The sequence below is a fragment of the Triticum urartu genome, chromosome 7 (assembly GCF_003073215.2).
Source record: "Triticum urartu cultivar G1812 chromosome 7, Tu2.1, whole genome shotgun sequence".
Classification (NCBI taxonomy): Eukaryota; Viridiplantae; Streptophyta; class Magnoliopsida; order Poales; family Poaceae; genus Triticum; species Triticum urartu.
The window spans coordinates 212231312-212254704 of record NC_053028.1 but is presented as its reverse complement, the minus strand read 5'-3'; positions in this window follow the sequence as shown (position 1 = coordinate 212254704).

Here is a 23393-nt window from a genome sequence, read left to right as displayed (position 1 = left end):
CTCCTATATAGATCTTGCGTGATCGTAGGAAATTTTTGAAATCGCATGCTACGTTCCCCAACACTGGCATCCGATCCAGGTCTATGCGTAGATGATATGCATGAGTAGAACACAAAGAGTTGTTGGCGGTGATCTTCATACTGCTTACCACCAATGTCTTATTTTGATTTGGCGGTATTGTTGGATGAAGCGGCCCAGAGCAACCTTACATGAACATGTTCATGAGACCGGTTCCACCGACAGACATGCCACTAGTTTTGCATAAAGGTGGCTAGCAGGTGTTTTTTTCTCCAACTTTAGTTGAATCGAATTTGACTGCTTCCGGTCCTTGTTGAAGGTTAAAACAGCAAACTTGATAAATCACCATTGTGGTTTTGATGCATAGGTAAGAACGGTTCTTGCTAGAAGCCCGTAGCAGCCACGTAAAACTTGCAACAACAAAGTAGAGGATGTCTAACTTGTTTTTGCAGGGCATGTTGTGATGTGATATGGTCAAGACATGATGTAATATACATTATTGTATGAGATGATCATGTTTTGTAAAATTTATCGGTAACTGGCAGGAGCCTTACGGTTGTCGCTTTATTGTATTAAATGCAAACGCCATGTAATTGCTTTACTTTATCACTATGCATTAGCGATAGTTGTAGAAGCAATAGTTGGCGAGATGACCATGACAAATCGATAGAGATCAAGGTGTCAAGCCCGTGATGATGGAGATCATGACGGTGCTTCGGAGATGGAGATCAAAGGCACAAGATGATGATGGCCATATCATGTCACATATTTTCATTACATGTGATGTTTATGCATCTTATTTTTCTTAGTACATCGGTAGCATTATAAGATGACCCCTCACTAAAATTTCAAGGTATAAGTGTTCTCCCTGAGTATGCACCATTGCGACAGTTCATCATGCCGAGACATCACGTGATGATCGGGTGTGATAAGCTCTACATTCAGATACAATGGGTGCAAGACAGTTTTGTGCATGGCCGAATACTCGGGTTAAACTTGACGAGCCTAGCATGTACAGACATGGCCTCAGAACACTGGAGACCAAAAGGTCGAACTTGAATCATATAGTAGATATGATCAATATAAAGATGTTCACCGTTCAAAACTACTCCATCTCACGTGATGATCGGACAAGGTTTAGTTGATATGGATCACGTGATCATTTAGATGACTCGAGGGATGTCTATCAAAGTGGGAGTTCTTAAGTAATATGATTCATTGAACTTAATTTATCATGAACTTAGTCCTGATAGTTTTTGCCTATCTATGTTGTAGATCAATGGCCCGTGCTACCGTTCCCTTGAATTTTAATGCGTTCCAAGAGAACGCTAGGTTGAAAGATGATGGTAGCAACTACACAGACTGGGTCCGTAACTTGAGGATTATCCTCATTGCCGCACAGAAGAATTATTTCCTTGATGCACCGCTAGGTGAAAGGCCTGCTGCAGGAGCAGATGTTGATGTTATAAACGTCTGGCAAGATCGATCCGAGGACTACCCGATAGTTCACTGAGCCATGCTTTACGGCTTAGAATCGGGAGTTCAAAGACGTTTTGAACGTAATGGACCATATGAGATGTTCCAGGAGTTGAAGTTAATATTTCAAGCAAATGCCCGAGTTGAGAGATATGAAGTCTCCAAGAAGTTCTATAGTGGCAAGATGGAGGAGAATAGTTCTGTCAGTGAACACATAATCAGAATGTTTGAGTACCATAACCACTTGACTCTGTTGGGAGTTAATCTTTCGGATGATAGTGTTATTGACAGAGTTCTTCAATCACTGCCACCAAGCTACAAAGGCTTCGTGATGAACTATAATACGCAAGCGATGGATAAGACGATTCTTGAGGTCTTCGCTATGCTTCAAGCTGTGGAGGTAGGAATCTAGAAGCAACATCAAGTGTTGATGGTTAACAAGACTACTAGTTTCAAGAAAAAGGGCAAGGGAAAGAAGGGGAACTCCAAGAAGAATGGCAAGCAAGTTGTCACTCCCGAGAAGAAGCCCAAGTCTGGACCCAAGCCTGAAACTGGGTGCTTCTAGTGCAAAGGGACTGGTCACTGGAAGCGGAACTGCCCCAAGTATTTGGTGGATAAGAAGGATCACAAAGTGAACAAAGGTATATTTTATATACATGTTATTGATGTGTACCTTACTAATGCTCGTAGTAGCTGCAGCGTATTTGATACTGGTTCTGTTGCTCATATTTGCAACTTGAAACAGGGGCTGCAGATTAAACGAAGATTAGCTAAGGACGAGGTGATGATGTGTGTCGGGAATGGTTCAAGGGTCGATGTGATCGCCGTCAGCACGCTACCTCTACATCTACCTTCGGGATTAGTTTTAGACCTGAATAATTGTTATTTGGTGCCAGCGTTGAGCATGAACATTATATCTGGATCTTGTTTGATGCGATACGGTTATTCATTTAAATTAGAGAATAATGGTTATTCTATTTATATGAGTAATATATTTTATGGTCATGCACCCTTGAAGAGTGGTCTATTTTATTTGAATCTCGATTGTGGTGATACACATATTCATAATATTGATGCCAAAAGATGCAAAGTTAATAATGATAGTGCAACATATTTGTGGCACTGCCGTTTAGGTCATATTGGTGTAAAGCGCATGAAGAAACTCCATGCGGATGGACTTTTGGAATCACTTGATTATGAACCACTTGATGCTTGCGAACCATGCCTCATGGGCAAGATGACTAAAACTCCATTCTCCGGAACAATGGAGCGAGCTACTGACTTATTGGAAATAATACATATCGATGTATGCGGTCCGATGAGTGTTGAGGCTCCCGGCGCGTCTCGTCATTTTCTGACCTTCACAAATGATTTGAGTAGATATGGGTATATCTACTTAATGAAACACAAGTCTGAAACATTTGAATAGTTCAAAGAATTTCAGATTGAAGTGGAAAATCATCGTAACAAGAAAATAAAGTTTCTACGATCTGATCGTGGAGGCGAATATTTGAGTTACGAGTTTGGCCTTCATTTAAAACATTGTGGAATAGTTTCACAACTTACGCCACCTGGAACGCCACAGCGTAATGCTGTGTCCGAATATCGTAACCGTACTTTATTAGATATGCTGCAATCTATGATGTCTTTTACCGAGTTACCTCTATCGTTTTGGGGTTATGCATTAGAGATAGCTACATTCACGTTAAATAGGGCACCATCTAAATCCATTAAGACGACAATGTATGAACTATGGTTTGGCAAGAAACCTAAGCTGTCGTTTCTTAAAGTTTGGGGTTGCGATGCTTATGTGAACAAGCTTCAGCCTGATAAGCTCAAACCCAAATCAGAAAAGTGCTTCTTAATAGGATACCCAAAAGAAACTATTGGGTACACCTTCTATCACAGATTCGAAGGCAAGATATTTGTTGCTAACAATGGATCCTTTCTAGAGAAGGAGTTTCTCTCAAAAGAAGTGAGTGGGAGGAAAGTAGAACTTGATGAGGTAATTGTACCTCCTCTCGAATTGGAAAGTATCTCATCAGAGAAAACGGTTCTCGTGATGCCTACACCAACTAGCGAGGAAGTTAATGATGATGATCATGAAACTTCAGATCAAGTTACCACCGAACCTCGTAGGTCAACCAGAGTGTGTTCTGCACCAAAGTGGTACAGTTATCCTGTTCTGGAAGTCATGTTACTAGACCATGACGAACCTACAAACTATGAGGAAGCGATGATGAGCCCAGATTCCGTGAAATGACTTGAGGCCATGAAATCTGAGATGGGATCCATGTATGAGAACAAAGTATGGACTTTGGTTGACTTGCCCGATGATCGGCAAGCCATAGAGAATAAATGGATCTTCAAGAAGAAGACTGATGCTGATGGTAATGTTACTGTCTAGAAAGCTTGACTTGTTGCGAAAGGTTTTCGACAAGTTCAAGGAGTTGACTACGATGAGACCTTCACACCAGTAACGATGCTTAAGTCTATCTGAATCATGTTAGCAATTGCCGCATTTTATGATTATGAAATCTGGCAAATGGGCGTCAGAACTGCATTCCTTAATGGATTTCTCAAAGAAGAGTTGTATATGATGCAACCAGAAGGTTTTGTCGATCCTAAAGGTGCTAACAAAGTGTGCAAGCTCCAGCGATCCAATTATGGACTGGTGCAAGCATCTCGGAGTTGGCATATACGCTTTGATAGTGTGATCAAAGCATATGGTTTTATACAGACTTTTGGAGAAGCCTGTATTTACAAGAAAGTGAGCGGGAGCTCTGTAGCATTTCTAATATTATATGTGGATGACATATTATTGATTAGAAATGGTATAGAATTTCTGGATAGCATAAAAGGATACTTGAATAAGAATTTTTCAATGAAAGACCTCGGTGAAGCTGCTTATATATTGGGCATCAAGGTCTATAGAGATAGATCAAGACGCTTAATTGGACTTTCACAAAGCACATACCTTAATAAAGTTTTTAAGAAGTTCAAAATGGATTAGTCAAAGAAAGTGTTCTTGCCTGTGTTACAAGGTGTGAAGTTGAGTCAGACACAATGCCCGACCACTTCAGAAGATAGAGATAAAATGACAGTTATTCCCTATGCCTCAGCCATAGGGTCAATCATTTATGCAGTGTTGTGTACCAGACCTGATGTCTGCCTTGCTATAAGTTTAGCAGGGAGGTACCAAAGTAATCCAGGAGTGGATCACTAGATGACAACCCACAAGTATACGGGGATCGTTTATAGCCTTTTTTGATAAATAAGAGTGTTGAACCCAACGAGGAGCTAAAGGTAGAACAAATATTCCCTCAAGTTCTATCGACCACCGATACAACTCTACGCACACTTGACATTCGCTTTACCTAGAACAAGTATGAAACTAGAGGTACTTTGTAGGTGTGATAGGATTGGTTTGCAAGATAATAAAGAGCATGTAAATAAAATCTAGGGTTTTTTTTAGATAAAGACACAACTAAATTAGTTTTAGTAGAGAGCTTTTGTCAAAAAGAAAGTTATGTGTCCCTAGGCAATCGATAACAAGTATCGGTAATCATTCTTGTAATTTTATATGAGGGACAGGCATGAGCTAACACACTTTCTCTACTTGGATCATATGCACTTATGATTGGAACTCTAGCAAGCATCCGCAACTACTAAAGATCATTAAGGTTGTGAAACCCAACCATAGCATTAAGTATCAAGTCCTCTATAGTCCCATACGCCATAACTCACCTACTCGGGTTTAAGTTTCTGTCACTCTTGCAACCCACCGTAAGCAAAACATGAACATATTGCAACACCCTACACCGAGGGCCCCTCACGTTTGCGCGAGATGGAGGGCCCCATAGGATAGCAGCATAAATAAAATATACAATCATACCAACCAAGATCGTGATTAACCCATAAGACAAAACGGATCTACTCAAACATCATAGGATAACCATAGATCATTGGGAAATAATATACGGAGTTGAGCATCATGTTTAAGTAGAGATTACAGCAGGGGGAAGAGGTGTTACACCGCTGCAATGAGGGGGAGAGAGTTGGTGTTAGCGGTAGCAAGATTGTTGATGTAGATCGTTGTATCGTTCGTTGCCCCGGTGGCACTCCGGTGCCACCGGAAGCGAGGGGGAGAGAGCCTCCCTCCTTCTTCTTCTTCCTTGGCCTCCCCCTAGATGGGAGGAGGGTTCCCCCTCTAGTCCATGGTCTACATGGCGGCGGAGCGGCGGGAGCCCCTCCGAGATTGGATCTCCCTCTCTGTTCTCTTCTATTTCGCGCTCCTCAGATCTGGCCAAAAACTGTTTCTAATATTCCTGGAGATCCGTAACTCCGATTGCTCTGAGATTTTAACACAATTTTTCTCCGGATATAATCTTCCTTGCGCCCGAAGTACAACTCCAACCGATGTACAAGGAGGGTACAACCCACCACCGCGCGCCAGGCTCCTGGCCCATGCTCTGGTGTATCGTGCCCTGTGCGAGCCTCGGTTTGCGGTGATTCCAACTCCTAAAAATCACAAATATTCCAAAATAAATATCCGTATTTTTTGCATTTGGACTTCGTTTGATGTGGATACACTGCGATACAAAAAACATGCAGAAAACATGAACTGGCACTGGGCCCTGGATTAATAGGTTAGTCCAATAAATCATATAAAAAGTTGCCAAAAGTATGTGAAAGTGGTATAATATTGGCATGAAACAATCAAAAATTATAGATACGACGGAGACGTATCAGCATCCCCAAGCTTAATTCCTGCTCGTCCTCGAGTAGGTAAATGGTAAAAAAGATAATTTTTGATGTGGAATGCCACCTAATATAAACTTTATCATATGTCTACTCATGGCATGAATATTAAGACATAAGTGATTCAAAGCAATAGTCTATAATTTGACATAAAGACATTAATACTCAGGCATCCCAACAAACAATCTTGTCTTTCAAAATTTCAACGCTAAAGAAAGTTATCCCTACAAAATCATATAGTCTTGTCATGCTCTGTCTTCTTAACACAAAGTATTTATCATGCACATCCCCGATGACAAGCCGAGCAATTGGTTCATACTTTTTAGTGTGCTTCAGCTTTTTCAACTCTCACGCAATACATGAGTGCAAGCCATGGATATAGCACTACGAGTGGAATAGAGTATAATGATGGAGGTAAATATAGAGAAGACAAAAAAGTATAAAGTCCCACATCGATGCGGCTAACCAACAGGCTATGGAGATGTTCATCAATTGATATCAACGTGAGGAGTAGGGATTGCCATGCAACGAATGCACTAAGAGCTATAAGTGTATGAAAGCTCCATATGAAAACTAAGTGGGTGTGCATCTAATCCTATAATGAAAAATTCCCACTAGTATATGAAAGTGACAACATAGGAGACTCTCCATATGAAAAACATGGTGCTACTTTGAAGCACAAGTGTGGTAAAGGATACTAACAATGCCCCTTCTCTCTTTGTTTATTTGTTTATTTTTATTTTTTCCTTTTTTATTTTTTTCTCATTGCCCGGAGTCTCATCCCGACTTGTGGGGGAGTCATAGTCTCCATCATCCTTTCCTCACTGGGGCATTGCTCTAAAAATGAATAATTATGATCATTACTTATAACTCAAAATAAATAAAAATTACAACTCGATACCTAAGACAAAGTATGACTCTATATGAATGCCTCTGGCAATGATCTAGCGTAACATGTATGAAAAATGATGAACGGTGGCTGAGTCACAACTACTATGTCAGCTATATGATCATGCAAAGCAATATGACAATGAATGCTTAAGTCATCAAACGGAAGCCGTGGAATTTGCATGGCAATATATCTCGAAATGGCCATGGAAAAGCCATAACAGGTAGGTATGGTGGCTGTTTTGAGGAAGATATAATAAGCTTATGTGTGATAGAGTGTATCATATCACGCGGTTTGGATGCACCTGTGAAGTTTGCACCACGTCTCGATGTGATAAAGGGCAATGCACGGTACCATAGAGGCTAGCAAATTGCGAAAAAGGTAAGAGTGTGTATAATCCATGGACTCACATTAGTCATAAAGAACTCATATACTTATTGCAAATGTTTATTAGCCCTCGAAGAAAAGTACTACTACGCATGCCCCTAGGGGGATAGATTGGTAGGAAAAGACCATCGCTCGTTCCCGACCGCCACTCATAAGGAGGATAATCAATAATAAATCATGCTCCAACATCATAGCATAAAGAGAGACTATACGTGCATGCTTCGGGAATCACAAACCTTAACACCAATATTGTTACTAACAACAACCATTTACTAGTACCTCCCACAGATTATCGTCTCTATATCGCAAAACTATTGCAAGGAATCAAACATATCATATTTAGTGATCCATAAGTTTTATGTAGGATTTTATGACTAACCATGCAATTGACCAATTCCTTTTGGCTCTCTAAATAGGTATAAGTGAAGTATGAGAGTTTAATTATTTCTACAAAAGACCATGCTCTAACAAATATAAGTGAAGCAAAAGATCATTATTCAAATAACGGTTTTCTATGTGAAGAGAAACAGGCAATCCAAACTTCAAATGATATAAGTGAAGCACATGAAGCATTCTATAAAGCAATACTCAGAAGATATAAGTGAAGTGCAATGAGCATTCTATAAATCAACCATGGACTATCTCATACCAGCATGGTTCATAAAATAAATATGAAAACTAAAAGCAAAAGACGCTCCAAGGTTTGCACATATCACGCGAACGAAACGAAACCTAAAACATACCGATACTTGTTGAAGAAAGATGGGATGCCTTCCGGGGCATCACCAAGCTTAGACACTTGAGTCTCCTTGAATATTTACTTGAGGTTCCTTGGGAATCCCCAAGCTTGAGCTCTTGCCTCTCCTCCTTCTCCTCACGTCGAGACCTCCTCGATCTTTGATGACTTCATCCACACAAAACTCAACAGAAAGTTCAGTAAGATCCGTTAGTATAATAAAGCAAATCACTACTCTAAGTACTATTGAAAACCAATTCATATTTTGTTTTTGCATCGTAGCTACTGTAATATAACTTGTCCATAGCTTATACTACCGGTAAAAATCGATAGTTTCATCAAAACGAGCAAAACAATGCATCAAAAACAGAATATGTCTTAAACAGGACAGTCTGTAGTAATCTGAACATTAACCATACTTCTGGTACTCCAAAAATTCTGAAAAAATTACGAAAAATAAACATTTTGTATAGAAATACAGTGCAAAAGGTTTCAGAACCGTTTGACATTCCAGTAAAAAAAATGTAAAATCGCACACTACAGCCAAAGTTTCTGTTTGCACCACACAAACCAACAAGCAATTTAAACGTCCTAAAGGGAAATCTTGGCACATTATTTTTATAATACAATGGAATTGTACAAGGGTATAATTATTTTTGTTGAAAAGTTTCTGTAATTAAGATTCACAAAGTTTCCATGGGCATGAACAAAGTTCAAGGACGTCCCCCATTTTCACAATGCTCATCTCTCTCACTTTCGCTTTTCTTTTTGTGAAGTTTTAAGTTTCCCTCTATATTTTTTTGTTTTTAAACTATATAAAAGCACTCAACAGAAATAAATGACTCACTAAAACTTCTGGGTTGTCTCCCTGGCAGCGCTTTCTTTAAAGCCATTAAGCTAGGCATAAATTGCTCAAGTAATGAATCCACCCGGATCCCAAGGTATATCAAAGCTAATTTGAATTAACAATGATTTGGCATTTAGTAGTGAGCACAAAGCAACATATATCAAGCAATTATGAAGTCTAACTCTCTTCCTATGCATTGGCATGTCATACAAGAACAATTCATGCACATCAAGTAAAGGCCTATGCATAGCATAATCAGTTTCTTGCAATTTTTTCATGTTGGAAACATAGAGAGGTGGATATATAGTTCCTCTCTCATAATAATTGCAAGTAGGAGCAGCAAACACATGCATATTATATTCATCAAAATCATCATGTGCAACGGTAGAATGCAACCCATCAATGTAATCCTTAACAAGTGCAAACTTCTCTGATATAGTGTAGTTTGGAGAATTCAAAAAGATAATAGGACTATCATGTGTGGGTGGAATAGCAACAATTACATTATTAACATAAGGAACTATAGAAAGTTCATCTCCATAAGCATAATTCATATTGGCATCTTGGCCACAAGTATAGCAAGTATCAAGTTCATCAAAAAGGGATATTTCAAATGAATCAACAGGATCACAGCAATCATCATATCATTCATCCTTTGATAAGAACGAAGGGGCATTAAATAATGTATGAGTTGAAGAGTTACTCTCATTAGAAGGTGGGCACGGGTAGCTAATCCGTTCTTCCTCTGTTTATTCTTCGCTCTCCTCATCATCTTTTTCATCCAATGAGCTCGGAGCTTCATCAATTTCTTCTTCCATAGACTCCTGCAAAATATTAGTCTCTTCTTGGACAGCGGAGGAGTCCTCAATATATGGTTTAACACAGGCATTAGAAGCATAGTTATCATAACAATATTTAAGTATAGCAAAATTTTCAGATTTGTAAAGAGAAGCATCATACTTTTCAATCAAAGAAGCAATTTCATAAGCACCCTTAAAAGCAACAAATTCTTCAATTTGTTTGATATCAAAGTAATTATAAACACCTTTGGCATAAGAAGATACGATTCCATTATCAATAAACTTACATTGGTAGGGAAGGTGTTTCTTAGGGTCTTCAGAACAACAAGTAAAATCATATAATCCACATAAATTCCAAGCATAGCATTGTATAGTATTAATTTGATGCTGTAAAAGTTTCCCTTTTTCAGTAAACGGTGTCGCACGAAACAAGCATGCTCATCTAATGATTTTCCCTCAACTAAGCTACTTGGGTTTTCAGCATGAGCAAAAATGGATCGAAGCTGATCCAAGTAGAAAGCTTCAGTAGTATGATATATTTTGGGTGGTTCTTCAACCATTGGTTTAGTAGGTACAACTATTTTTTTGGTATTTTGTGTTTCCTACCCATAACTAAAGATAGAAAACAAGAGCACAAAATAAATACTACTTAGTGATAAAGTAAACAAGCACACACGAGAATATTCACCCCACGCTATTGCTCTCCGGCAACGGCGCCAGAAAAAGGTCTTGATAACCCACAAGTATAGGGGATTCTTTGTAGACTTTTTTGATAAATAAGAGTGTCTAACCCAATGAGGAGCTAAAGGTAGAACAAATATTCCCTCAAGTTCTATCAACCACCGATACAACTCTAGCACACTCGACACTCGCTTTACCTAGAACAAGTATGAAACTAGAAGTACTTTGTAGGTGTGATAGGACTGGTTTGCAAGATAATAAAGAGCATGTAAATAAAATCTAGGGGATGTTTAGATAAATACACAACTAAATTAGTTTTGGTAGAGAGCTTTTGTCAACAAGAAAGTTATTTGTCCCTAGGCAATCGATAACAAGTACCGGTAATCATTCTTGTAATTTTATATGAGGGAGAGGCATGAGCTAACACACTTTCTCTACTTGGATCATATGCACTTATGATTGGAACTCTAGCAAGCATCTGCAACTACTAAAGATCATTAAGGACATGAAACCCAACCATAGCATTAAGTATCATGTCCTCTTTACTCCCATACGCCATAACCCACCTACTCGGGTTTAAGTTTCTGTCACTCTCGCAACCCATCATAAGCAAACCATGAACATATTGCAACACCCTACAGCAAGGGACCCTCACATTTGTGCGAGAGGGAGGGCCCCATAGGACAGCACCATAAATAAAATATACAATCATACCAACCAACATCACGATTAACCCATACAACAAAACGGATCTACTCAAACATCATAGGATAACCATAGATCATTGGGAAATAATATATGGAGTTGAGCACCATGTTTAAGTAGAGATTACAGCAGGGGGAAGAGGTGTTACACCGCTGCAATGAGGGGGGAGAGTTGGTGTTGACGGTAGCAAGATTGTCGATGTAGATCGTCATCTCGATCGTTGCCCCGGTGGCACTCCGGCGCCACCGGAAGCGAGGGGGAGAGAGCCCCCTCCTTATTCTTCTTCCTTGGCCTCCCACCCTAGATGGGAGGAGGGTTCCCCCTCTGGTCCATGGTCTCCATGGAGGCAGAGGGGCGGGAGCCCCTCCGAGATTGGATCTCCCTCTCTGTTCTCTTCTATTTCGCTCTCCTTAGATCTGGCTGAAAATCGTTTCTTATATTCCCGGAGATCCGTAACTCCGATTGTGCTGAGATTTCAACACGATTTTTTTCCGGATATAAGCTTCCTTGCACCCGAAGTACAGCTTGAACCGACGTACGAGGTGGGTACAACCCACCACCGCGCGCCAGGCTCCTGGCCCGTGCGTTGGTGTATCGTGCCCTATGTGGGCCTCCGTTTGTGGTGATTCCAACTCCCAAAAATCACTAATATTCCAAAATAAATCTCCGTATTTTTTATTGCATTTGGACTCCATTTGATATGGATACTCTGCGATACAAAAAACATGCAGAAAACAGGAACTGGCACTGGGCACTGGATCAATAGGTTAGTCCAATAAATCATATAAAAAGTTGCCAAAAGTATGTGAAAGTGGTATAATATTAGCATGAAACAATCAAAAATTATAGATACGACAGAGACGTATCACTAGACAATGGTCAAGAACATCCTAAAATACCTGAAAATGACTAAGGATATGTTTCTTATTTATGGAGATGACAAAGAGCTCGTCTTAAATGGTTACGTCGATGCTAGTTTTGACACTGATCCGGATGACTCTAAGTCACAAACCGGATACATATTTATATTGAATGGTGGAGTTGTCAATTGGTGCAGTTCCAACTAAAGCGTCGTGGCGGCATCTACGTGTGAAGCAGAGTACATAGCTGCTTTGGAAGCAGCGCATGAAGGAGTTCATAACCGATCTAGGTGTAATACCTAGTGCATTGGGTCCAATGAAAATCTTTTGTGACAATACTGGAGCAATTGCCTTAGCGAAGGAATCCAGATTTCACAAGAGAACCATACACATCAAGAGACGCTTCAACTCCATCCGTGATCAAGTCAAGGAGGGAGACATAGAGATTTCCAAAATACATATGGATCTGAATGTGGCAGACCCATTGACTAAGCCTCTTCCACGAGCAAAAAATGATCAGCACCAAGACTCCATGGGTGTTAGAATCATTACAATGTAATCTAGATTATTGACTCTAGTGCAAGTGGGAGACTGAAGGAAATATGCCCTAGAGGCAATAATAAAGTTGTTATTTATATTTCCTTATATCACGATAAGTGTTTACTATTCATGCTAGAACTGTATTAACCAAAAACTTGATACATGTGTGAATACATGCATCTAGAGTATTAAGTTCATAAGAACAGAGTAATGCTCTAAGCAAGATGACATGATGTAGAGGGATAAACTCATGCAATATGACGAAAACCCCATCTTGTTATCCTCGATGGCAACAATACAATACGTGCCTTGCTGCCCCTACTGTCACTGGGAAAGGACACCGCAAGATTGAACCCAAAGCCAAGCACTTCTCCCCTTGCAAGAAAGATCAATCTAGTAGGCCAAACCAAACTGATAATTCGAAGAGACTTGAAAAGATAACCAATCATACATAAAAGAATTCGGAGAAGATTCAAATATTGTTCATAGATAAACTTGATCATAAACCCACAATTCATCGGTCTCAACAAACACACCACAAAAGAAGATTACATCGAATAGATCTCCACAAGAGAGGAGGAGAACTTTGTATTGAAATCCAAAAAGAGAGAAGAAGCCATCTAGCTAATAATATGGACCCGAAGGTCTGAGGTAAACTACTCACACTTCATCGGAGAGGCTATGGTGTTGATGTAGAAGCCCTCCGTGATCGATGCCCCCTCTGGCGGAGCTCCAGAACAGGCCCCAAGATGGGATCTCGTGGATACAGAAAGTTACGGCAGTGGAATTAGGGTTTTGGCTCAGTATCTGATCGTTTGGGGGTATATATAGGAGGAAGAAGTACGTCGGTGGAGCAACAGGGGGCCCACGAGGGTGGAGGGCGCGCCTGGGGGGGTAGGCGCGCCCCCCTACCTCGTGGCTCCCTATTGGTTGCTTGACGTAGGGTCCAAGTCTCCTGGATCTTGTTCGTTCCAAAAATCATGTTCGCAAAGGTTTCATTCCGCTTGGACTCCATTTGATATTCCTTTTCTTCGAAACCCTAAAATAGGCAAAAACAGCAATTCTGGGATGGGCCTCCGGTTATAGGTTAGTCCCAAAAATAATATAAAAGTGTATAATAAAGCCCAATAATGTCCAAAACAGTAGATAATATAGCATGGAGCAATCAAAAATTATATATACGTTGGAGACGTATCAAGCATCCCCAAGCTTAATTCCTGCTCGTCCTCGAGTAGGTAAATGATAAAAACAGAATTTTTGATGTGGAATGCTACTTGGCATATTTTCAATGTAATTCTTCTTAATTGTGGTATGAATATTTAGATCCGAAAGATTCAAGACAAAAGTTCAATATTGACATAGAAATAATAATACTTCAAGCATACTAACTAAGCAATTATGTCTTCTCAAAATAACATGGCCAAAGAAAGTTATCCCTACAAAATCATATAGTCTGGCTATGCTCTATCTTCACCACACAAAGTATCTAGATCATGCAAAAGCCCGATGAGAAGCTAAGAAAACTTTTGACATTCTCAAAACTTTTTCAATCTTCACGCAATACATGAGTGTGAGCCATGGACATAGCACTATAGGTGGAATAGAATGGTGGTTGTGGAGAAGACAAACGGGATAAGATAGTCTCACATCAACTAGGCGTATCAACGGGCTATGGAGATGCCCATCAATAGATATCAATGTGAGTGAGTAGGGATTGCCATGCAACGGATGCACTAGAGCTATAAGTATATGAAAGCTCAAAAAGAAATTAAGTGGGTGTGCATCCAACTTGCTTGCTCACGAAGACCTAAGGCATTTTGAGGAAGCCCATCATTGGAATATACAATACAAGTTCTATAATGAAAAATTCACACTAGTATATGAAAGTGATAACATAGGAGACTCTCTATCATGAAGGTCATGGTGCTACTTTGAAGCACAAGTGTGGTAAAAGGATAGTAGCATTGTCCCTTCTCTCTTTTTCTCTCATTTTTTTATTTGGGCCTTTTCTCTTTTTTATGGTCTCTTTTTTTTGTCCGGAGTCTCATCCCGACTTGTGGGGGAATCATAGTCTCCATCATCCTTTCCTCACTTGGGACAATGCTCTAATAATGATGATCATCACACTTTTATTTACTTACAACTCAACAATTACAACTAGATACTTAGAACAAAATATGACTCTATGTGAATGCCTCCGGCGGTGTACCGGTATATGCAATGACTCATGAGTGACATGTATGAAAGAATTATGAATGGTGTCTTTGCCACAATTACAATGTCAGCTACATGGTCATGCGAAGCAATATGACAATGATGTTGCGTGTCATAGTAAACGGAACGGTGGAAAGTTGCATGGCAATATATCTCGGAATGGCTATGGAAATGCCATGATAGGTAGGTATGGTGGCTGTTTTGAGGAAGGTATATGGTGGGTGTATGATACCGGCGAAAGGTGCGCGGTATTAGAGAGGCTAGCAATAGTGGAAGGGTGAGAGTGTGTATGATCAATGGACTCAACATTAGTCATAAAGAACTCATATACTTATTGCAAAAATCTACAAGTTATCAAAGCAAAGTATGACGCGCATGCTCCTAGGGGGATAGATTGGTAGGAAAAGACCATCGCTCGTCCCCGACTGCCACTCATAAGGAAGACAATCAATAAATAAATCTTGCTCCGACTTCATCACATAACGGTTCACCATACGTGCATGCTATGAGAATCACAAACTTTAACACAAGTATTTCTCAAATTCACAACTACTCAACTAGCATGACTCTAATATCACCATCTCCATATCTCAAAACAATTATCAAGCATCAAACTTCTCTTTGTATTCAACAAACTCATAAGAGAATTTTTTTATTAATCTTGTATACCTAGCATATTAGGATTATTTAAGCAAAATACCATGCTATTTTAGACTCTCGAAATAATCTAAGTGAAGCATGAGACATCAATAGTTTCTATAAAACAAATCCACCACCATGCTCTAAAAGATATAAGTGAAGTACTAGCGCAAAACTATATAACTCAAAAGATATAAGTGAAGCACTTAGAGTATTCTAATAATTTCTGAATCATGTGTGTCTCTCTCAAAAGGTGTGTACAGCAAGGATGATTGTGGTAAACTAAAAAATAAAGACTCAAATCATACAAGACGCTCCAAGCAAAACACATATCATGTGGTGAATAAAAATATAGCTCCAAGTAAAGTTACCGATAGAAGTAGACGAAAGAGGGGATGCCATCCGGGGCATCCCCAAGCTTTGGCTTTTAGGTGTCCTTAGATTATCTTGGGGGTCCCATGGGCATCCCCAATCTTAGTCTCTTGCCACTCCTTGTTCCATAATCCATCAAATCTTTACCCAAAACTTGAAAACTTCACAACACAAAACTTAAAATAGAAAATCTCATGAGCTCCGTTGGCGAAAGAAAACAAAAGACCACTTCAAGGTACTGTAATGAACTCATTATTTATTTATATTGGTGTTAAACCTACTGTATTCCAACTTATCTATGGTTTATAAACTGTTTTACTTGCCATAGATTCACCAAAATAAGCAAACAACACACGAAAAACAGAATCTGTCAAAAACAGAATAGTCTGTAGTAATCTGTAGCTAGCGCAAGATCTGGAACCCAAAAAATTATAAAATAAATTGCTGGACTTGAGGAATTTATCTATTAATCATATGAAAAAATAATTAACTAAATAGCACTTTCCAAATAAAAATGGCAGAAGTTCTCGTGAGCGCTAAAGTTTCTGTTTTTTACAGCAAGATTAACAAGACTTTCCCCAAGTCTTCCCAACGGTTCTACTTGGCACAAACACTAATTAAACACAAAAAACACGACCAAAACAAAGGCTAGATACATTATTTATTACTAAACAGGAGAAAAAAGCAAGGAATAAAAATAAAATTGGGTTGCCTCCCAACAAGCGCTATCGTTTAATGCCCCTAGTTAGGCATAAAAAGCAAGGATAGATCTAGGTATTGCCATCTTTGGTAGGTAATTCTTCAATGAGGCATCTACCGTCCTTAGGAATTTCATTATTTTTATTGATTATCAAACTTTTAGGGACAAGGTCGAAAAAATCATTAGCAGCAAATGGTTCCTTGATGATAGCAAAAAGATTAGGATGAACACTTATAGATTTGAGATCCGCAGTTTCTTTGCTAGAAGATTCACCTTTATTTTTAGGAACATACATAAGCTTGGCAATTTTGGTTGGAGGACTTGGAGTATTCTTTATGTAAGAAAAAGTGGTTCACAAGTTTGTAATGATACCCTCAAGTTTATCGATTCTAGTGGAATCATGATTTATTCTTTCATTAACTATAGGTTCCTTCTCTTTAATATTTTTCAAAGTTACTCCTACTTTAGATCCATATTGGGTAATTTAGTTGTGGATCTTTTTATCGAAATTTTCAATTAACTCAATGTAGCAACTTTATTTTCAATAATTTCAAGTTTTTGCATTGCATGCTCCAAAGTTAACATAGTTCCATTAACCAAAAGAGGTGGTGAGCCAAACAAATCTGTCATAGCATTATAAGAATCAAAAGTATGGCTACCCAAGAAGTTCCCTCCAGTAATGGTATCAAGGATATATCTGTGCCAAGGAGTAGCGCCTACATAAAAATTGCGAAGTAGAACGGAAGTAGATTGCTTCCTGGTACATCTATTTTGAGCATTGCAAATTCTATACCAAGCGTCTTTTAGATTTTCTCCCTCCCTTTGCTTAAAATTTAGAGCTTCATTCTCAGGAGACAATGGAGAAGATAGAGGACACGCCATAACGACAAGCAAACAGGGAATGGGCAAAAAGAGGCAAATAGAAAAAGAGAGGGAGGATAGAGAGAGAGGGGCGAATAAAACGGTAAGGGTGAAGTGGGGGAGAGGAAAAGGAGAGGCAAATGGCAAATAATGTAATGCGGGAGATAAGGGTTTGTGATGGATACTTGGTATGTTTGACTTTTGCGCAGACCTCCCCGGCAACGGTGCCAGAAATCCTTCTTGCTACCTCTTGAGCACTTGCGTTGGTTTTCCCTTGAAGAGGAAAGGGTGGTGCAGCAAAGTAGCGTAAGTATTTCCTTCAGTTTTTGAAAACCAAGGTATCAATCCAGTAGGAGGCTACGCGCGAGTCCCTCGCACCTACACAAAACAAATAAATCCTCGCAACCAATGCGATAAGGGGTTGTCGATCCCTACACGGTCACTTACGAGAGTGAGATATGATAGATATGATAAGATAATATTTTGGTATTTTTATGATAAAGATGCAAAGTAAAATAAAAGCAATGCAAACAACTAAGTATTGGAAGATTAATATGATGAAGATAGACCCGGGGGCCATAGGTTTCACTAGTGGCTTCTCTCAAGAGCATAAGTATTTTACGGTGGGTGAACAAATTACTGTTGAGCAATTGACAGAATCGAGCATGGTTATGAGAATATCTAGGTATGATCATGTATATAGGCATCACGTCCGAGACAAGTAGACCGACTCCTACCTGCATCTACTACTATTACTCCACACATCGACCGCTATCCAGCATGCATCTAGAGTATTAAGTTCATAAGAATAGAGTAACGCTTTAAGCAAGATGACATGATGTAGAGGGATAAACTCATGCAATATGATGAAAACCCCATCTTGTTATCGTCGATGGCAATAATACAATACGTGCCTTGTTTCCCCTACTGTCACTGGGAAAGGACACCGCAATATTGAACCCAAAGCTAAGCACTTCTCCCATTGCAAGAAAGATCAATCTAGTAGGCCAAAACAAACTGATAATTCGAAGAGACTTGCAAAGATAACCAATCATACATAAAAGAATTCAGAGAAGATTCAAATATTGTTCATAGATAAACTTGATCATAAACCCCCAATTCATCGGTCTCAACAAACACACTGCAAAAGAAGATTACATCGAATAGATCTCCACAAGAGAGGGGGATAACTTTGTATTGAGATCCAAAAAGAGAGAAGAAGCCATCTAGCTAATAACTATGGACCCAAAGGTCTGAGGTAAAGTACTCACACTTCATCGGAGAGGCTATGGTGTTGATGTAGAAGCCCTCTGTGATCGATGCCCCTCCGGCGGAGCTCCGGAACAGGCCCCAAGATGGGATCTCGTGGATACAGAAAGTTATGGTGGTGGAATTAGGGTTTTGGCTCCGTATCTGATCGTTTGGGGGTACGAAGGTATATATAGGAGGAAGAAGTACGTCGGTGGAGCAACAGGGGGCCCACGAGGGTGGAGGGCGCGCCTGGGGGGTGGTAGGCGCGCCCCCTACCTCGTGGCCTCCCTGTTGGTTGCTTGACTTAGGGTCCAAGTCTCCTGGATCTTGTTCGTTCCAAAAATCACGTTCCCGAAGGTTTCATTCCGTTTGGACTCCGTTTGATATTCCTTTTCTTCGAAACCCTGAAATAGGCAAAAAAGCAACAATTCTAAGCTGGGCCTTCGGTTAATAGGTTAGTCCCAAAAATAATATAAAAGTGTATAATAAAACCCAATAATGTCCAAAACAGTAGATAATATAGCATGGAGCAATCAAAAATTATAGATACGTTGGAGACGTATCACATGCCGATGACAAAGCGAATGACATATGTTGTCATTATGGTTTGACCGATAAAGATCTTCATAGAATATTTAGGAACCAATATGAGCATCCAGGTTCCGCTATTGGTTATTGACCGGAGAGATGTCTCGGTCATGTCTACATAGTTCTCGAACCCGTAGGGTTCGCACGCTTAACATTTGATGAAGATTTGTATTATGAGTTTGTGTTTTGGTGACCAAAGATTGTACGGGGTCCCGGATGGCATCCCGGAGATGACGAGGAGTCTTGAAATGGTCGAGAGGTAAAGATTGATATATTGGACAATAGTATTCGGACATTGGAAGTGTTTCGGAATGCATTGGGTACGTATCAGAGTACTTGGGGGGTTACCAGAACCCCTGGGGGGAATATATGGGCCACATGGGCCATAGGAGGGAGGCAAGCCAGCCCACAAGGGTGCCCCCAAGTGAGGAGTCCGAATTGGATTAGGGGAGGGGGCACTGCCCCCCTTTCCTTCTCATTCTCCCTCTCCTTCCCCCTTTCCCCCTTCAATAAAAGCAAGGGGGGCCGAATTGGACTAGGAGCCCAAGTGGGACTCCTCCCACTTCGGGCGCTCCTAGGCCGGCCTCCTCCCCTCTCCCTCCTTTATATACGGGGGCGGGGGGTGCCTCCAACACACAAAAATTGTCCCTAGCCGTGTGCGGTGCCCCCCTCCACCGTTTGCTCCTCCGGTCATATTGTCGTAGTGCTTAGGCGAAGCCCTGCGCGGATCACTTCACCATCACCGCACTACAAAAAATACACATCCGTGACATTTTGGGCCGAACAAATTTTTTTTCTGTCATACTTATGACACTTCTATGACGATAATTGTGACAAAACCCGGTATCATCATAGATGTGGTGGGCTCCTACTTCTATGACAGAAAATCATGACAGAAAATGGGCTTTTCATCCTGGGCGGGCCGGAGATGCAGCTACATGACATTCTTTGGGCCGTCCATGACAGAAAAAATAGTGGTAGAAGCGAGGGCGAGGAAAATATCAGGGTGTTCCCGGTTACGATGGGTGGTCGAGGCCAAGCGTTGTGCATTTCTCTCATACACGTACGCGCGCGCGTGCGAGGTGTTGGGCTCTAACTGAACCCAAGTGATTGCACTAGCTACGTTACTGAACCCGAGTGATTCCTTCGCTACTGCTGTTAACAGAAGCCGATCGGTGCTGCCTCTGGATGAATAGTGAGTGTTGCTGGGGGGCGGGGGTTGGATGAACAGTTCTCGGTGGGGGTGGATGAATAGGACACCGCGGTGTTGCCTCTGGATGAACAGGACCCCGATCGATCAAGCCGGTTGGGCTGGATGAACAGGACCCGTGGAGGGCTGGATGAACAGGACCACCCCGTGGAGGGCTGGATGAACAGTAGATGGTGGAGGGCTGGATGAACAGTAGCCCCGTGGAGGGGTGATTGAATGGGAGCCCGCGGAGAGGGCTGGTTGAACAGTAGCCGGTGGAGTAGCATGCGGTGGAGGCTGGATGAACAGGAGCCCGTGGATGAACAATCACAGGTGGAGGCTGTAGTAGGTCGACGGTGGATGAACAGTAGCCCATGGAGGCTGGAGGGGGTTGACAGTGGAGACGAGCAGTATCCCGTGGAGTCCCGTTTTGCGGTACGCCACACCCCTTCCGATGAACATGACCCCCGTTTCGACTATAGCGCTCCAGCACAAGTCCGTTTCCTCTGTTTTGCGGTACGCCACACTTCTCCCGATGAACAGGACCCCCATTTCGACCATCGGAGGTCTGTTTCCTCCATTTTGCGGTACGCCAGACCCCTCGCGATGAACAGGATCCCGTTTAGACCGTGGCCGGTCGAACACAAGGCCGTTTCCTCCGTTCTACGGTATGCCAGGCCTCGTTTCCATCGGCTGTTCCGTCCAAGCCCTCCCGATGAACACGATGACGCATTCCGTTCTGAAACAGCCGGTTGGCTCACCATGAACACGACGACGATGTTGTTTCTCCGTTCCGACCTAGCCATGTACACGAGCCCTGGCCGTACGTATGCGCGAGTAGGCGTTTGAAACCCTACCCGTATGTACGTATGTGGCCGTATTTTCTTTCTTGCACACTGGCCGCTGTACATACGTCTACATGCTACGTGCGCGCCTCTACTACGACACGTGCGCGCCTCTACATGGACCAGTATGTACGTACACGTTCGTGACAAGAATGACAACGCTACGTACACTTCAACCAGGTGGGTCCCGACTGTCAGGCACTTCCTTGCGTGCGAAGATGTAGCTGGTGGGTTCTAGCAGTCAGGGGGCGAATCATTTTTTTTGCCTGGACGCACTTCCTTGCGTGCGAAGATGTCGCTGGTAGGTCTCAGCTGTCAGGTGGAGGAATCATTATTTTTTGCGTAATAAGGAGGCACTTCCTTGCTGCGGCCGTGGACCCAGCTATCAGCCTCTCCACGTACAGTCCACGCATGATGGAAGCCTTTCCTTGACCACGTTGACCACGCCACGCCGAGAGCACCAGGGCAGTGGATGACAGCGAGGCCTAGGAAGGGGATGACGCGAAGCCGGGGAAGACGCGGCAGTGGATGCCCACACGTAGAGGAGTATGAGGGTTCATTGGTTCACTGCGGTGTGAGGCAGTCATCGCCACAGAATTACAGGGGGTGTGGGTGAGTAGAGGGATGGCCTGGCCAGCGGTGGGAGTAGTAGGGGTGGTGAGGCCTCCGCCGCATAGTAGCCGGCCACGGGAGGCAGGAACACGAGGCACGACCGTTGCTGGTTTAGGCGACTTGAGCAAGAAGACCAGAGGTTGAAGAAGCACTATGGCTGTTGGATGGACATCGCACAGTCACTGGAGCTAGAATCATGCAAATTGACTAAGTTGACAAAGCCCTCCATCCCCGTCAACTTAGTAGGCCCACAAGTCAGCCTGCCACTATACTGGGTCCCAGCTAGCAGGGGGTATTCATTTTTTTCTGCGTAATAAGGAGGCACTTCCTTGCATGTGAAGATGTAGCTCGTGGGTCCCAGCAGTCAGGGGGGAAACGTTTTTTTCACGAAATACAGTGGCCCGTCCAGTGGGTCCCTACTATCAGGTGGAGAAATAAATATTTTGTGCGTAATAAGGAGGCACTTCCTTGCGGCCGTCGTGGACCCAGCTGTCAGCCTCTCCACGCACAGTACTCTTCCGATGGAAGTCGTTCCTTGACCATGTTGACCACGCCGCACAGAGAGCACCAGGGCGGTGGACGACGGCGAGGCCTAGGAAGGGGACGACGCGGAGCCAGGGAAGACGCGGCAGTGGATGCCCACACGTAGAGGAGTATGAGGGTTCACTGGTTCGCTGCGGTGTGAGGCTGTCGTCGCCGCAGAATAACAGGGGGTGTGGATGAGTAGAGGGATGGCCTGGCCAGCGGTGGGAGTAGTAGGGGCGGTGAGGCCTCCGCGACATCACAGCCGGCCACGGGAGGCAGGAGCATGAGGCATGACCGGCGCTGGTTTGGGCGGCTGGAGCAAGAAGACCAGAGGTTGAAGAAGCACTACGGCCGTTGGATGGACATCGTACGGTCACTGGAGCTAGAATCGTGCATATTGACTAAGTTGACAAAGCCCTCCGTCCCCGTCAACTTAGTAGGCCCACAAGTCAGCCTCCCACAATACTGGGTCCCGGCTAGCAGGGGAGTATTCATTTTTTGTGTGTAATAAGGAGGCACTTCCTTGCGTGCGAAGATATAGCTGGTGGGTCCGAGATGTCAGCGGCGGTAACGTTTTTTTGCGAAATACAGAGGCCCTTTCGATGGGTCCCAGATGTCAGGTGGAGGAATCATTATTTTGCGCGTAATAAGGAGGCATTTCCTTGTGTGCGGCCGTGGAACCAGCTGTCAGCCTTTCCACGTACAGTCCATTTCAGATGCATGTCGGTCGTTGACCACGTTGACCAGGCCACGCCGAGAGCACCAGGGCGGTGGACGACGGCGAGGCATAGGAAGGGAACGATGCGAAGCCAGGGAAGACCTGACAGTTTTTTCCCACACGGAGGGGAGTATGACTCTACGAGGGTTTACTGGTTCATCTGCCGTCGCCGGAGAATA